Here is a 15,943-nt window from a genome sequence, read left to right on the forward strand (position 1 = left end):
ATATTATCGTTTTTAAAATTTGCTGCAAAGCCCTGTGTTTCAGTGAAGGCTTGGGCAGATGCCCAGTATGCAAAATACTTAAAAGCACAGCTGCTCTAGTTGAAACCAGGATGTATGTGGGGGGCAACTCAGGCCTCCTTTTCACTCCATCAGGGGCCTCCAGGGGGCCCAGTTTGAGGAAAAAAAAAAACTAACAGGGTGGCACAAACACAGGCCTTGAAGTCAGACAGACCTAGGATTGCAACCCTGCCTCTGCCACTGTCTAACTGTGAGCTTTGGGGTTTCATTCCACCTGCTTGAGCCTCAGTCTTTTCATCTTAAAATGGATAATAAATACATAGCACTCAGCTCACGCACTTGTGTAAGCTGGAGTGTAAAGTGTAAAATGCTTAGCATAGTGCACAGTAGGTGTCTAAGAATTTAGCAGGTGTAGCTATTTTCATTTCCTCAGAGAGATCTGAATTAGAGACAGACCCTTCGGAATATGTACCTAATCCCCAAGGAAGCTGTGAGGTAGGGTAGACTATTCCTTGGGACCAGGAGCCAAAAGACCTGGGAAATATTGGGTCCTGATTCTACCACCAGTGTCCTGTGTGACTTTAATCCCCATCTTTTTGGATCACTCTTCAGATGTTTACTGAGGGCCTACTATGTGCCGGGCGCTGTCCTAGGTGCTGGAACATAGGCCCTGGTACCTGAAAGGCCTAAGTTCCAGACCCATCTCTGCAACTTCGTAGCTCTTTGTGTCTGAGCAACTCCCTGCCTCTCCCTGGTCCTCACTTTCCCCATGTGTAAAGTGAGGGGATTGAACTTGTGTCATTGGGTCTTCCCAGCAAAGATTCAGTGGGATCCTGCCAAAAAACCATAGAATGTATTTGAACTTGACTGTGAGAGAGTCATTTTGCAGCATGGGCTTTGGAATCATACAAACCTGGGTTTGGATTCTGTGTCTGCCACTTACTGTGTAACCTTATGCAAGGGACTTAATTTCTTGAGGCTCAGTTTCCTCATCTTTAAAGTGGGAGTAGTAATACCCTCAAAGGGGTCATGGTGAGGATTGAAGGAAATGATACATGTAAACTGTAGCAGAATGACTGGTGCATCGTCCGTTCTTAATAAATGACAGCTGCCGTTGCTACCGCTGCCACTATAATCGTCACCATCATCACCATCAAGGTCACCACCACCACCACCATCATCGTCACCATCATTGTGATCATTATGATCATGATCATCTATAAAGCGAAGCTCTAAATGATCTCTAAAACTCTGACATTTTAAGCCTTACTTTTCAAGGGGAGAATTAAGTGGCAAATGTGGTAGTTCATTCTGGGCCATCTGAGTGGGACACTTTAGAAGGGTTCCCAGTAGAGAGGGTTCTTCTTCACTTCGCTGTTCTAAATAGATCTTGGTCTGCTTGAGATAGCCTTTCCTTTTCCCGTAGTAAGCAGGAATAGGGCCCTTGAGATCTGGAACACTGGAAGCTATGGGAATAAATTTTTCTCTGTATATTTCTCCTTTTTAATATAATTTTTTGTGTGTTTATTTATTTTGAGAGAGAGAGCAGGGAAGATGCAGAGAGAGAAAGAATCCCAAGTAGGCTCTGAGCTGTCAGTGCAGAGCCTGATGTGGGGCTCGAGGTCATGATCCAAGTTGAAATCAAGAGTCGGAAACTCAACCGACTGAGCCACCCAGGTGCCCCTGTATTTCTCCTTCTAATGATTTTATTTTCTTGTTTCTGGATTTCACTTCAGATCTGTTGTGGATGGGTCTTTGGGGGAGGCTCAGTTGCACTATTTAGACCTCCTATAATCTCCCAAGTTCATCCCGCTCACACCACATGCTGAAAGGTGAGGCTTGGCACATCCTGGGCACATCCTTTCTCCCTCTGTCAAGACATTTGAGTTGTAGGACAGTTTATGGATTATGGGATCCTAGCAGCCCACAACTTTGATGTTCTTCATGTTGCTTTTTATGTTTAGGAAAATTGGGTAGTTATATCCTCATTTTACAGTTGGAACTTAGAGACATTAAATGACTTTCCCAGGGTTGTATGGGGGCTAGAACTGGTTCCCAGAAATCTGTCAAATGCGTTTTCAACTAATCCCCTTAGAAATGTACGTTTGCTAAGCCTTTCATGCTCTGAATTCTGAGGCATTCAAGATGCAGGTCAGAAATCCGAAGTAATGTGGGTGAGGACAGGTCAGCTGGGCTGAGTTTTGGGGGGTAAAAACCACGTGGAGGCTCCCACACTGGGGTCAAACTCTTTCCGGCACAGAGGAGCAATGAAGGTCTGGGGGCGTGTGTGGTGATGTCGAGAAGTCCCGTCCTCCCGCCTCCCACTACTCCCCCTTCTCTGCTCTAACCATCCAATAACTTAACTTCGCCGCCTGAGGGTTCGCTTCCCGCCCATCCCTCCGCCCGCCGCCCGCCGCATCTTAGCGCTGTCCGCGGTGCTGATCGCCAATCGCCTGATTGCCGGTTCGACCAGCGGGGATCTCTGGTGCGCCCAACCTCTCCTCCTGGCTTCCCACCTTTCTTTCTCCAGGCACCTCACACATAAATCACGGGTGGGAGGGCGGCTCGGTTCCCCCTGCGCCGGGAAGCTTCTGCCCCCTCCCTCGCTCACACAGGGTTTTGCAGCAGTGGTGGCAGCTGCCACTGATTCAGGCACTGGAGAAGCAATTGATTCGTCTACTGCCAGCAGCCCGGAGTTGCCTACGCGGACGCGGACGACAGAGAGAAAGGGAAATAGAGAGGAAGAGGGGTGGGGGGGGAGAGGGCTCGGAGCGAAAAACCTTCATCCATGTGGAGGGCAGTCTGAGGGAGCCACTGTCTTTGCCTTGTCCACTGAGTTTTCTCTTCTTCTGGCAGTGGTATTTCTTTTCGTCTTGGTCCTGCATGATTTAGGGGTCGTTGGAGTGTGTGTGTGTGTGTGTGTGTGTGTGTGTGTGTGTGTGTGTGTCGGTGCTTTGATTTTCTTTTGGGAAGAGTAGGGGAATCAAATGAACAATTTTCTTTCAGGCACCTCCGCTGAGCTTTCAAATCAAGTCATCGGGAGTTAGCATCTTCCCACCCGGCAGGGAAGGGAGGAGTTGGCAAGAATTTGGCTCACCCATTCCCTCTGCAATCCTCTGGTGTGGTGGTAAGTGCTATTCTTCTCAATTGTGTAAATGGGCTAGGGGGTATTGGGATCCCAGTGGGGATGAGGAGTGTACCTGAGCCGGTGGGATAGAGGGTGGGTGGGGGGGAGGAGTGTTGAGAAATGACCACATTTATTTGCCCACATTCTGCAGTGTTTGATCACCTAAGCGGCACCCCAAAGCTAAATGAGATTTTGGCTCGGTGCCCAGGGAGGGGGTAAAATGCGCTCCTGTTTTAGGCAATGCGATCAAAATTGTGGCTTCTGCCCAATTTTTACCCTCTCTCTTGCAGCAGAAGCTATTGAAAGTAGCCAGCAGGTCTCTGGGTGGATTAACCCTTCATGGGATGGCTAGCCTGTATGGAGGGTCTCTGAGCGTTCTGATCTAGTGGGTGGGCACCTTGGCCCTGGAGGGGAAAGGGTCACCTGAGGCTGAAAGGTTAACCCTTGCGAGGGTCACCTAGGCACACCAGGTGAGGCTTGTGTAGGACAGAGCTCAGAAGCTACCACCTTCCAGGTACAGCTGAGTAATTCAACTGTAGTGATTTTTGCAAGCTTGGCTGTTCTGAGCTTCCTGAGATGGGAGATCTGGGAGCCATGAAAGGACTACATTTTGCTTGGAATTGAGCGGTCAGGCAGGCCAGAGGAGGGCAGCCAGCAGCCTGCTGAGCCGACGATGTTTTATTTTCACAGGTGGTGTAACCTGTAAGTGATTGTGTGGGGGGTGCGTCCTGGCACCAGCCCGGGGGACTCCATCCTGAGCTTGTCTCAGAGTAGGCAAAGAAGGGAAGAGGGTTTGTTCAGGTTCTGGGGAAAGACTCCAGTTTCCGGCTTCGGATCTGTTCCAGAGCAGACCAAACCCCGATCTAGTTTCTTTATCTGAGATCCTGATGGGATAAGCCTGCACCAACCTGTTAGTGAGTGGGAAGTTGAGGTTTCTTGTAACTGAATCCAGAAACTCACGTTTAATTTTAAAATGCCTTTGCTGCTGATCTGTGGCCCATCAAAAGGAGATTTCTCTTTGCTTTCTGCTTTGATTACATCTATCTTTCTGGAAGTGAATGTCCTTATTTTTAGCATCTTCACTATTATCCCAGGGGCCACTTCAGTCTTCTGTACCCCCAAGGATTTCTCTGTAGGTTCTTGTTCTTGGTGGTGGGAGGAATAAAACATCAGCCCCGGAGACTGGCAAGCCTGAAATGGAGGCAGGGCCCACTCAGTGATTATCTCCGGCCCCAGAGCCAAGTGGGGACGCCAGAATCCTGGGACCTGTGCCTGCTCAGGTAGAGCGTGTGAGGCAGCGGGGGTGGGCTGTTCAGTGGTTAGTGTCAAAGACTCAGTCCGCCAAATCCCACGCTTCTGAGGAGGAAGTTGCCTTAGCTTCCTCCCCAGGAAGCCTCAAGTGTGATGATTGACGTGAAGAAATTTGGTTCAGATGAGGAGCCGCAAGGTCTGGCCACGGGTGAAATTTAAAATATTGAACTTCAGCAATCACTGGGCAAACCGGGCAATGGCTGGGGCCCTGGAGTGGGGGTTCCCTAGTGTGCTGAGTGTTAACCCTCTAATTGCTGGATTATGGAGAGGTTTAGGGGGGAACTGGGAGAGTATCAGGGGAGCCACAGGGGCCTCAGTGCAACATCACCATCTAGTACAGGAGTATTTCAGTGTTTTAACAACCGGTTCAGCCAGGCAGAACATGGATGCTAGCCCAGCTGAGGTAGCTGGGACTGGGTTTTTTAACATGTGGGTGCTTTGAAAACATCTCCTTGCTGCTTCTCAGCCTTATTTCCTTGGGGGTGGCTAACATCCAAAAGGCTGCCCTCCCTCCTCCCCCATCACATTTGAAATGGTGCATTGTGGTGCACCAGGGAAAGGGAGACAGAAGCTTCTGGAAAGAGGCTTGGACTCGGACCAGGAGACCTGGGTTCCAGCCCCAGCTCTGCCTCCCCTGTCTGGGCCTCAGTTTCCCTGTATGTGCAATGAGGCACCTGGTCTAGGTGACTCCAGAGCTCCTTCCAGCTCCTTCCAGCTCTGTGGCTGTGTATTAGGAGTGTATGTGCAGGCTGGCTTCTAGGAAGGGTTTGCGCTGTGTTTGGGAATTTATCACATGTGTCAAGGAGGTCCTGTTTGGGGTGAGCCGGGATGGGGGTCTCTTGTGAAACTTCACTAGGTTCCTAGAATCTTGGGCTCAGCTGGAGAGGAGTCTGCTTTATTTGTGGCCTCAGATATGTAGACATACAGGTATTACAGTTTTTGAAGGCTCTGTAGAGACTTATTCCAGGGGTGGCAGCCAGGACCCCTTTGAGAGCCTCCACTCAGAAAAGATGCAGATTCCCACAAACACACAACACCCGGGGATCCGTGGAGCCTCCCTAATGCCCGCCTGAGCACCTCAGGTTTGGAATCTCTGATCTAGTCTAACCCCTTCAAGGGGGCCCAGAGAGGGAAAGTGGCTTGTCTAAGACCACACAGGAAATCACGGCAGAGCAACATAGAAATCGACCATCACGAAGACAAGACATCATCCCTTTACTCCCAGCTCTGGCAGCCCCTACTCGCCTCGCCCGGCCGGATGTGGAGGGAGGACGTTCTGTGGCGCCTCTCTAGGCACTAGCCTGTGCGGGTGATTGGGAACCAGAGCTGTGGAGACAAACGCAGACATTGCCTTTCTCGCTGGGGGGGAGAGAGGCAGCAGCTAGAGATTCTGCAGTTCCAAAACGTGGCCCAGGAAGTCACTCTCCCCGGCTTGCTCTGCGAAAGGTATACCGCTCATATACATCCTGGCTACCTGTCCGAGGCTGTGAGTTCTTGACAGGTTGGCTGCTCTGGGCGTTTGCGTGTAAGATGTGGTATTTACTCTTTATTTACCGCCCCCCTCCCCGCCATGCTGGTCATAGAGAGTGGGTGACTTTCTAAGAAGAACCACAATGACATATGGTCCTGTCTTCTGCTCTTTATCCCCTTTGAGTGGGGAGCTGGTCATAAATGCAGACGAATCACGCAAACGGTGTGGTAGATTTCTGTTAAGTGCTGTGGCTGTAGCCTGGGATAAAAATAAATCCAGGACCCAGTCGTGGTAGGCTGGAGCCAACGTGCTTAAATGATTCAGCTGCCACCCAGGATGGAGAGCCCTGCTGTGCTGGGACTGTGAAGGAAGCACCACAGAAATAGGCCCCTCTCCTTCCTGTTCCCCACCCCGCTCCGCCTCCTTAACTAGCTGTCTGAGGGGCTGCAGGGTGGGACTCTGGGAGAAGCCACGACCTGAGTTCGAATTCTGACTCCCAGTGCTTCCTTGCTGTGTGACTTCAGGCAAGACCCTTAACCTCTCTGAGCCTCGGTTTCCCCAGTTAAGTATGTTACGGTTGTACAGCATGGTGGCCAAGAGTGTGGGCTCTGAAAATAGACCCCTTGGGTTTTGATCCTTCTAGTTGGGTCACTACACTTCCCCGAGGCTCAGTTTTCCACTTGTAAAGTGAGGATACTTAAGGAAATGTAAAACCGTGGAAAGTGAATGCTTGCAAAGTACTTAGTACCGAGCCCGGGAGGAGTAAGTAAGTAGGCAACATACGTTAGCAACAGGGGTGATGGTGGTGAAGTCACCTCTGACTGGAACAGGATGGGGGTGAGATAGAGGAAGGTGAATCCTGTGAGCCAGTTGTGCAGCTCTGGGGCCCTGGGGGAATGAAGACAGGGCTTGGAAACAGGACGCTTCCAGTCCCGCTTATTCCCTGTGTGGTTTTTGTGCAGTTTCCGGTGGCTCCCGGGACCTCAGTTTCTTCATCTGTGAAATGGGCATAATGACCTCCTTTCCTTAAAGCCTGTGAAGCCCTGAGGAAACAGGCCCTGTGAGTGTGGTGGTCGGGCCCCGGAGGAGGGGGTCTGGGAGGAGAATACACATACTGACTACTCTGTCTTTTGTTTCTTCAAATCCTCGGGAGGTTTTTGCTGAATCATTCCAACGCACCAGCTCAGAGCCCGTGAATCTTTCCTAGGAGAACTGAGCTTCCCCTTGCTTCCCTGCCATGGTGCTCCTGCATAGGGCTCCGGAGGCGCCACAGGCCAAATCCCTAAGGGCCAAGGCCGTGCAGCATCTGAGCGTTTAAAGTCAAGGTTAGCATACAGCAGCTGTTCAGCAGTGACTTGCACAGAGGCATGCATGCATGAATAAATGAATGAAACCTTAGTTGGATGACTAGGGGACGGATCAATTTGAGGAGGTATCTTTGGCCCACGGTCCAAGCCAGAGGTCCGCATACAGTAGGCACTTAGTGTGTGCTGATTATGATGAGTCATTGGTGCAGAGTTTAGACTTTGGCTTTCATCTCAGATCGGCTACAGGCAAAGGACGGGCCTCTCTGTCTCCTCCTGACGGAGTATCATCGACGCTTAGTCTAGTGCTGTCCATTTATTGAGTGCTTACAGTATGCCTGGCACCATGGTGGGTATTGGGAAAAAAATGGTAACAAAGACACAATGTCCTTTGGGACTTAGATTAAGTAAGTGGCTGCCTACAAAATGTAAACTTGGTGGGGGGTGGTACGGAGAGACGGCTTCCTTAGTCACCCTTTTTGGGGTGTTTTCACTCAGCTAAATGACATCCGAAATTCCATCATTTAAGTTTCTGGGGTTTTTGGTTTTTTGTTTTTTGTTTTTTGTTTTTGTCTCAGGCCTTTGCTCTTAGACAAAAAGCAGATGCCTGGGATGGGATAACACATCCAGCCTTCTTCGTCGTGTATACTTTACTGAAGATGAGTTGGAAATATCCCTTCCAAAAAGGGAGGGGGGAGCTTTTTTGGGGTGGGGAGTGGAGCCTGCGGGTAAAAGAAGGGGGCAAAAGGCAGGAAAGGCAAATGTTGCTGGATTCACCTTCTGCTGGGGTTAGAAAGCTCTTGATGCCCAAGAGAATCCAAGGGAGATTCCTGGGGGGCACCTTGGACCCGCTCCATCAGAAACTCTGAGCGCAGGGCCTTGAGACGTGTGTTTGCACAAGCCTCCGCCTGCTATAGATAAAGGGGTGGTTTTGAAATGCAGAACACTGTTACAGGTGGGAGTTACAACAGTTCTGGGGTGTTGCAAGCCTCAGACTTTCTCCCAAGGCCCCCTCCCAACACGGCTCACCATCCCCCAACGGGCTGAACAGGGTGCTATTCAGGCCTCTTGCCTCCCCAGCACCCACCATGTCCTTTCTGCCACTGAATCCCTGTTTCCCACAGAAGCACGAGCCTGATCTCGCCGTGTTGACCCCATTCCCTGCTAACCTCTGAGCACCCCAGTGGGGGCACTTCTTTCTCAGGCAGGAAGGACCCAGGGGCTTAGGTTATCAGATGGCTTAGTGGCCAGGTAGCAGCGACCAGCCAGCCTGCTAGCCTGGCCAGGCCTTTGGGGTTTGAGAGAACAGAGTTGGTTCTCAGCCCAACTGGCCTTCCGTTTGGGCCAGGGAAGTGTGGGGGGTGCAGATGCACCAAGGCACCAGGCTGCCGTATGCGATGGCACCGTGGTTTCCTCGAAGTAATTGTCTTGCTGTCATTAGTTTTAATGACATAACGCATGCTTAAATCTCATTGTAATGGAGCCGTGTCAGCCCCCGGCTCAGTAATCCGGTTAGGGAGCAAGATGACATATGCCCCCGGAAGCTGGGGTTTTGCCCACCCCTCTGCTATTAATCAACGCGAGGAAAACCATCCGGCAGCATCGTCATGATGTGTGCTTTGTGAAGGGTTTATTTGGAGAGCAGAGGGGGAGAGTCTCCTCGTCTCTCAATATAATCTGAGTGAGTTCATTCAGTTGCCTATTTCTTTCTTTTTTTTTCTCTTCCTCTCTTTCCTTTTTTTTCCCTCTTTAATGCACCTACACAGTGACAGGCAGCGACTTGTGAATGGAAGCAGCTTTCAGTAGAGAACAGATTATGTAAGCGGGTTCTGGTGCCAGCCATCGATGGCGGGGTGGCATGCCGGGGCTGCTGAGAGGAGAAATGATTTCTCCAAGTTTATCGGGAGGCCTTCCACGCGACATGCTGCTGAAGAAGCATCTGTGTGGTGCATTCTGTCCCTCCACCTGCCCCTTGTCCCCGGCCTCCTCTACCTGTCGGCTTTTTCCTCCGTCACTGTAGCGTCGCCGTGTCCCCAAGTGCCTCTCTCTCTAGATTTCTCTCCCCTTTTCACCGCCCCTGTCCCCTCACCCATCTGTTCCACCCTTTTAAAATCCTCTTTCTTTGTCCCATCTCTGCGGTCTCCCTGCCTGTCTCTCTCCCTCTTCTCCCCACTCTCTTGCTCTCTTCCTCTCCTCATTCCTGCCCTGCCCCATCCCATCTGTGCAGATATATCGAGTGGCTTGGGAGGGGAAAGCATCTGTGAGTCCCCAAGGCCCCAGGTAGGGTGACCAGCCATCCAGTTTGCCTGGGACAGAGAGGATTCTGGGCATGCCAGACTCTCTGTGTGTTCAAACTGGAAGAGGCTCGGGCAAACCAGGACAAGTAGGTCCTTTTACCTCTATGTCAAATGCTTGGAATCTTGTAGAACTCTCCAAGACCAGAGACGTGGCTTTCAGGGGGGGAGGGGCTACAGGAGGGGCAGTCACCTGCTCTCCTGCTCAGGGGGAGGGACACCGTGGTTTCTGGAGCCCTCCCCAGCCTTGGCATTCACTGCGTGGCTCTGGGGCGTGAAGGTGACCTGGGTCTGCAGAGCCAATGGTCAGTCAAGGGCAGGGGGCTGGCTCCCTCCTCCCTCCCCTCCCCTTCCCCCGGCAAGACTGACCACCCAGCCAGTTATTCGCTCATTTGTCACAAGAGGGGATCCAGTGAGAGATTGTAGACGGTCCTATGCCAGATGTTCTCCCTCTTGAGCCTATGTCAGAATCCCCTGAAGGACTATTAAGGCAGTTTCTGATTCTACTGGGGCTGGTACTGGGCCCAAGAATTTGCGTGCCTAACACATCATTCCCAACGACGTGGTTGCTGCTGCTCCAGGAACCCCACTTTGAGAACCGCTGGTTTCTACCAATTCAGTCCCAACTATGTGTTGTTTACTACCATGTGCCAGGCAGTGCTGTCGGCCCTGAGGATTCAGCAGTGAGTGAGACATAATTCTCTGCCCTGCTAGAGCTTATGGTCTAGTTGGGGGACAAAGCCAATAAATACATCAGCAAGATGATTTCAGGAAACAGTATGACAAGGTACAGAAAGACAAGTGGTGGGCAGGGGGAAGAAAGTTAATTTTGTTATAAAAAACGGATGGCCAGGGGACACTTCCAGAGATGGTAACATTTGGATTGAAAGTTGAGTTTCTAGAAGGAGCCAGAACAATTCAGGCCAGGGGAACAGAAATGCAGAGGCAGAGACAACTGTGGTGGAAAGTGAGGGGACGAGGTGGGCTGGGGGCCGGGGGGCCGGGGGGCCGGGGGGCTGGGGAGCCGGGGGCCAGGGGGCCGGGGAGCCGGGTCATGCAGGACCTGCCCGTGTAGGCAAGGAGTCTGGATTTGATTTTCTCTGGGGGGAGGATTCTAATCAGGAAAGTGCCATGATCTAATTTATAACCTTGGTAATGATTGCTTTGGTTTCTTAGTGGAAAAAGGACTGCAGGAGGCAGGGGTGGAAGACAGGAGACCAGGGCGGGGACCAGTGACAGGGCCGCAGACCACGTGGTGGCAGGGAAGGAGGTGGTCAGATTCTAGTATGTTTATTTTGCAGTAGCACAGACAGGTCTTACTGACGGATCACACGTGGGTTGAGGGAGGAGCCAGGGCCCACTCCTGGGGACACAGGACCTGTTCTTGGCATTGGTGCAGCCATTGAGATTCTGGGGATGAGGAGAGGGGCCTTGGCTGCCACCAGGGGCCAGTGGATTAAGAAGCAAGACTGACAGCGTGTGCGAAGTGAGGGGGGCCTTTCAGGGAGATCGCCAATGCCCATTCCATGCTTGCTAAAATGCACCACCCCTCTCTCCCCAGAGGAAAAGGCAGCAGCTCAGAATTTTTTTTTTTCTTCCACGAGCGGTGGCTCGATTAATCTGCCAGGGTCTAAGCAACATATTGGGACTTGGCAAAGGTGAAACAGCCCCCGAAAGTGGCTGCTGCTGCCGTGTCGGGCAGGGATGTCTGGCCAAGTACTTCTCCCAAAGGTCTGAGGGGCGGGGGGGCTTGTGGGAAGGGCTGCTGGGTAGGAAGAAAGACAAGAGCTCCTGGCATCTGATCATCAGATGTCCTGTTGTTCACCAGGGCTGGCCAGCCCTGGCCAGAGGGAGTCATCAGCACTGGCTTGTCCCAGAAGCCAAAAACAAGACGATTCAGCCCTGGAGGGAACATTCAGACCGATGACAGGCCTCCTGTGCCTCTCAGAAAGAGACCTGCTGCTGTTTCTTTAGATTTGTTTTTTTCCCTTGGGAGGATTTATCTGGCTCGGGCAGGCCTAGTATTATTGGTGTCTTACCTGCAGAGGGGTCTGGACGCGTGTCCACTTCTGGACAGCACATGCCTCTTTGGAGAGCAATCCCCAGGGAAAAATAAATAGTGCTCGCGTGCTGGTGACCGGGAGGGGGCTTTGCTTCTGATTATAGTGAGAGGAGAGCTGGCCTCATTTGTAGCCTCTCAGTTTTCCACAGAGAACTCATCTGCTCTGTAGATTAGCGTGGAATTTTTGTTGTAGCCCAGGCACTGAGAATGGAGTTCTTTTTCTCTCTCATTTCCTAGCACATGACCACTGTTGATCCCTAAAGGTTTCTGTCTCAATTTTTCATTACTTATTCTCTTTGTCCTCATATGCCATCGCCCCCCCGCCCCCCCGATCACAGGCAGCCCTTCTATTCCATTTAATGGACTTCTCTTTTGTTTGTATGTGCACCTTCAAAATATGCATTAATTTTTTTAATGTTTATTTCTTTTTGAGAGAAAGGGAGCATGAGCAGGGGAGGGGCAGAGAGAGACAGGGAGACACAGAACTTGAAGCAGGCTCCAGGCTCCATGCTGTCAGCACAGAGCCGGATGCAGGGCTCGAACCCACGAGCTGTGAGATCATGACCTGAGCTGAAGTCAGATGCTTAACTTACTGAGTCACCCAGGTGCCCCAAAATATGCATTTTTTTTTTTAATTTTTTTTTTTTCAACGTTTTTTACTTATTTTTGGGACAGAGAGAGACAGAGCATGAACGGGGGAGGGGCAGAGAGAGAGGGAGACACACAGAATTGGAAACAGGCTCCAGGCTCCGAGCCATCAGCCCAGAGCCTGACGCGGGGCTCGAACTCACAGACCGTGAGATCGTGACCTGGCTGAAGTCGGACGCTTAACCGACTGCGCCACCCAGGCGCCCCCAAAATATGCATTTTTAACTTATATAAATGGTATGGTTCTATAAATTTCATTGTTGCCCACTTTTTTTTCACTTAGCACTGTGTTTTTAAGATCCTTCCATGTTGCAAAACGTGCATCTAATCCTTTGTTTCTAATTGTTACATGCTCCAAAGCATAAATACCCCACATCTTACCCATTCTCTTACGTTAATTCCAGTTAACCTGGAATATTCCTGGGATTTTCCTGCACTAACCCTCTGGGATTCAGGACACAGAGACTTATTTTAATAGAGATTTAATAGTCATTTGGGAGGTGTAGGGAGATGCTTCACTGTTTAGCTTTTGATTGTTTGCTCAACAAACACTGAGCACCCACTCATGGTGTCCATGGGTATGGAGAGCGAGACAGTGGTCAAGTTGGTGGGGTTTGGAGGCAGGCAGATCTGGGTCTGAATCAGACCGTGATACCCACCAATGGCTGTGTGCCCTTTGGCAAAGTGACTTTGCGTCTCTGAACCTCAGTTTCTTCTGTAAAATGGGGAGCATGATGCTATTCATTTTATAAGGTTATTGAAAGTGAAGTAGATGATAATATGTCATCGCTTTGTGTAATAAAACTTTTTAATGTTTATTTTATTTTATTTTTTTTTTTAATTTTTTTTTTCAACGTTTTTTATTTATTATTTTTGGGACAGAGAGAGACAGAGCATGAACGGGGGAGGGGCAGAGAGAGAGGGAGACACAGAATCGGAAACAGGCTCCAGGCTCCGAGCCATCAGCCCAGAGCCTGACGCGGGGCTCGAACTCACAGACCGCGAGATTGTGACCTGGCTGAAGTCGGACGCTTAACCGACTGCGCCACCCAGGCGCCCCAATGTTTATTTTATTTTTGAGAGAGATAGAGAGAGAGAGAGACAGAGTGTGAGCATGGGTGGGGCAGACAGAGAGGGAGACACAGAATCTGAAGCAGGCTTCAGGCTCCGAGCCGTCAGCACAGAGCCTGATACGGGGCTCGAGCTCACGAACTGTGATATCATGACTTGAGCTGAAGCCGGACGCTTAACTGACTATGCCACCCAGGTGCCCCTGTGTAATAAAACTTTTTAAAATGGCACCCTGCGAGGGGAGTTGCATAAGTAGATGTTTATATCCTTTCCATGTTCTGCTGGATCTGTGTCAGTGTGTGTGTGTGTGTGTGTGTGTGTGTGTGTGCGTGTGTGTGTTTTGGGGCGTGGTTTCCTGGCTGAGGCCAAGACAGTGTCTGCCCTGTGGAACAGTTATTTCCCCCTCTATGTGGAAAGACCCTGATCCCTTCTAGCGTCAGCCACACGAGCCGCCTCTGTGCATTCCCCAGGACTGGGGTTTCTACTCAAACACTGACGTGGCCTCTGGAAACAGACTGGTGGCAGCAGAAAGGCTCATGTTGGTCCTGAGCACGCTCAGAGGCTAAAACACCCTAGAAACCGGTAGTGGGAGTCTTCAAGTGGCTGGAGAGGCCCCCGGAAGACTCCAAGGCTCTGGGACAGAGTAGACTCCAGCTCTGGGACATTCTCCCTCTGGTCGTCATGGCAGCAAGTCTCGGATGGAACCCTTCATCCCAATGGGGCACCACAAGGCTGTCATTTCTTGTTGACAGACTGCAGGGTGGCCTCAGGTCTCTACCGCAGGGTGGTCTCTGATGCCCTGGGGAGGCTCCCCACCTGCTTTTAACATTCCATCATCCTCTTGCTAAAAAGACCCGTGAGCTAAGAGTATCCAGCTAGATTCGAATCCCAGCTATGCCACATAGTGGTTGTAGCCCAGAGCTGCATGGTCATATGGGAAGCGAATGCATTGGAGCCTCGTCCACCAAGTCACAGAGCAGTCACGGGGGGCTCGACCTTGCGATCTGCCCTTACATAAGTGATCGCCCGTAACCCTCAGAGGGCTTGTGAAGGAGGCATTGTTACCATGCCCATTTTGCAGACCAGAACTCCGAGGCTACAGGGGGCAGAGAGTTCTCAGTTCCCCAAATTCTTGCTGCCTGTCAAGAGTCGATTCAGGGATTCCAGCCCTGATCTTTTGGACACCAAAGTCGAATACTGAATTTTCATAGCCAGGAAGTGAGCCTCCCAGGGCCTCGTTCTTCTGCTCTGCAAAATAAGATAATAACCAATCACCACTTATTGTTTGGAGTTGTGAAGTTCGAGCAGCTTGGAATTTCTTTCTTTGATGTGAAGCTCTGCTGACGTGGATTGTCTAGTCTTCAGATCCTCCTAGCTTGGATCTTGACGTTAATCAGGAAGGTCCTTCTGCTGAAGGATCGGGGGGCGGGGGGGGGGGGGCGGGGGGGGGGCGACACTGATCAGCAGGGGGCAGTATTCAGTGATTAGGAGCACAGCCATCGCCTCCAGAATTCCTTGCAATTCGGTCTGTGCTACTCGGCAGCCTGTGACCTCGGGCGAGTTATTCGGCCTCCCTGGCCTCAGTTTACCCACCCGTGAGACGGGAATAATGCGCCTCCCTCACAGGGACGCTGTGAGGATTCTATCAGGTAATTCATATACCTGCTCCACTGCATAGACGTCCCCTGCTTATTATTACATGGAACTTTAAAAAACTGTTTATTTGTTTTTGAGAGAGAGACAGAGTGCGAGCAGGGGAGGGGCAGAGAGAGAGGGAGACACAGGATCCAAAGCAGGCTCCAGGCTCCCAGCTGTCAGCACAGAGCCCGACGCAGGGCTCGAACCCACGAACCGCGAGATCATGACCCGAGCCGAAGTCAGACGCTCAACCAACTTAGCCATCCCCGCACCCCTGGAACTTTTTTTTTTAAGTTACTTCTAGAGTCAAGGTTTATTATATAAAATTATATATGGTTTTATATGTTTGTTATATAAAATTGTCTAAAAATGTTTATTATATCAAATAATCAATTAAGTGTTTTTTCTGCTGCTGATACATAGTTAGAAAATAATTAACAAACCAAACAAATAGACAAAGTTTTGTGACTTCAGCAAAACTCATCTACCGCAAATACTTTTTGTCGAAGAACAGGAAAAGGGAGAGATACCATTTGGAGTTGCCTTGGTGGTTGAAAAGTTTAGGAAGAATTTACCTGAACTATTTTGTTATGCAAAATAAAACAAATTGAGGGAGAGAGAATGAGAGACACCTGCCAGTGTGAAAAACAGTTTGGATAGAAGGTGAATTTCTGAGGCCTGTTGGTTGGGAGGAACCCTTGCCTTCTGTTTGGTCTCGTAACCAAACACTGGAAAGCATTTGCCAGGCACTGTACTCAGTGCTAGAATAGAGTAGAAAACAGTTTTGATTTGGTCCTTTCTCTTGAGGAGGTAGATATGAATCAGTAATCATGCATATGGAGATATATTATCTATATGTAATAATATATTATCTATATATATCTATATATATATTATCTATATATAATATAGATATAGATATAGATAATATAGATATATTATCTATATAATATATTATCTATATAGATATATATATAGATAATATATTATTACATGTAG

General features: G+C 50.1%; 1 protein-coding gene across 5 annotated transcripts in view; it reads left to right on the plus strand.

The window, feature by feature from the left end:
* RPH3A (rabphilin 3A) overlaps window positions 1–15,943 on the plus strand; it is a 274,475-nt gene that overhangs the window by 168,767 nt on the left and 89,765 nt on the right. Inside the window, exons 1-2 of one of the 5 annotated variants that reach the window (XM_081790686.1) lie at window positions 2,374–2,503; window positions 3,025–3,145. The gene's annotated coding sequence lies outside the window, so the exon portion shown is untranslated. Of the gene's footprint in view, window positions 1–2,373; window positions 2,504–2,524; window positions 2,877–3,024; window positions 3,146–15,943 lie in introns of those variants that run through there. The other 4 variants (XM_081790685.1, XM_078435778.2, XM_081790687.1 and 1 more) reach the window with 4 other exon arrangements.

Source organism: Panthera onca, chromosome D3 (genome assembly GCF_046562875.1).
Source record: "Panthera onca isolate mPanOnc1 chromosome D3, mPanOnc1 haplotype 2, whole genome shotgun sequence".
Lineage (NCBI taxonomy): Eukaryota > Metazoa > Chordata > Mammalia > Carnivora > Felidae > Panthera > Panthera onca.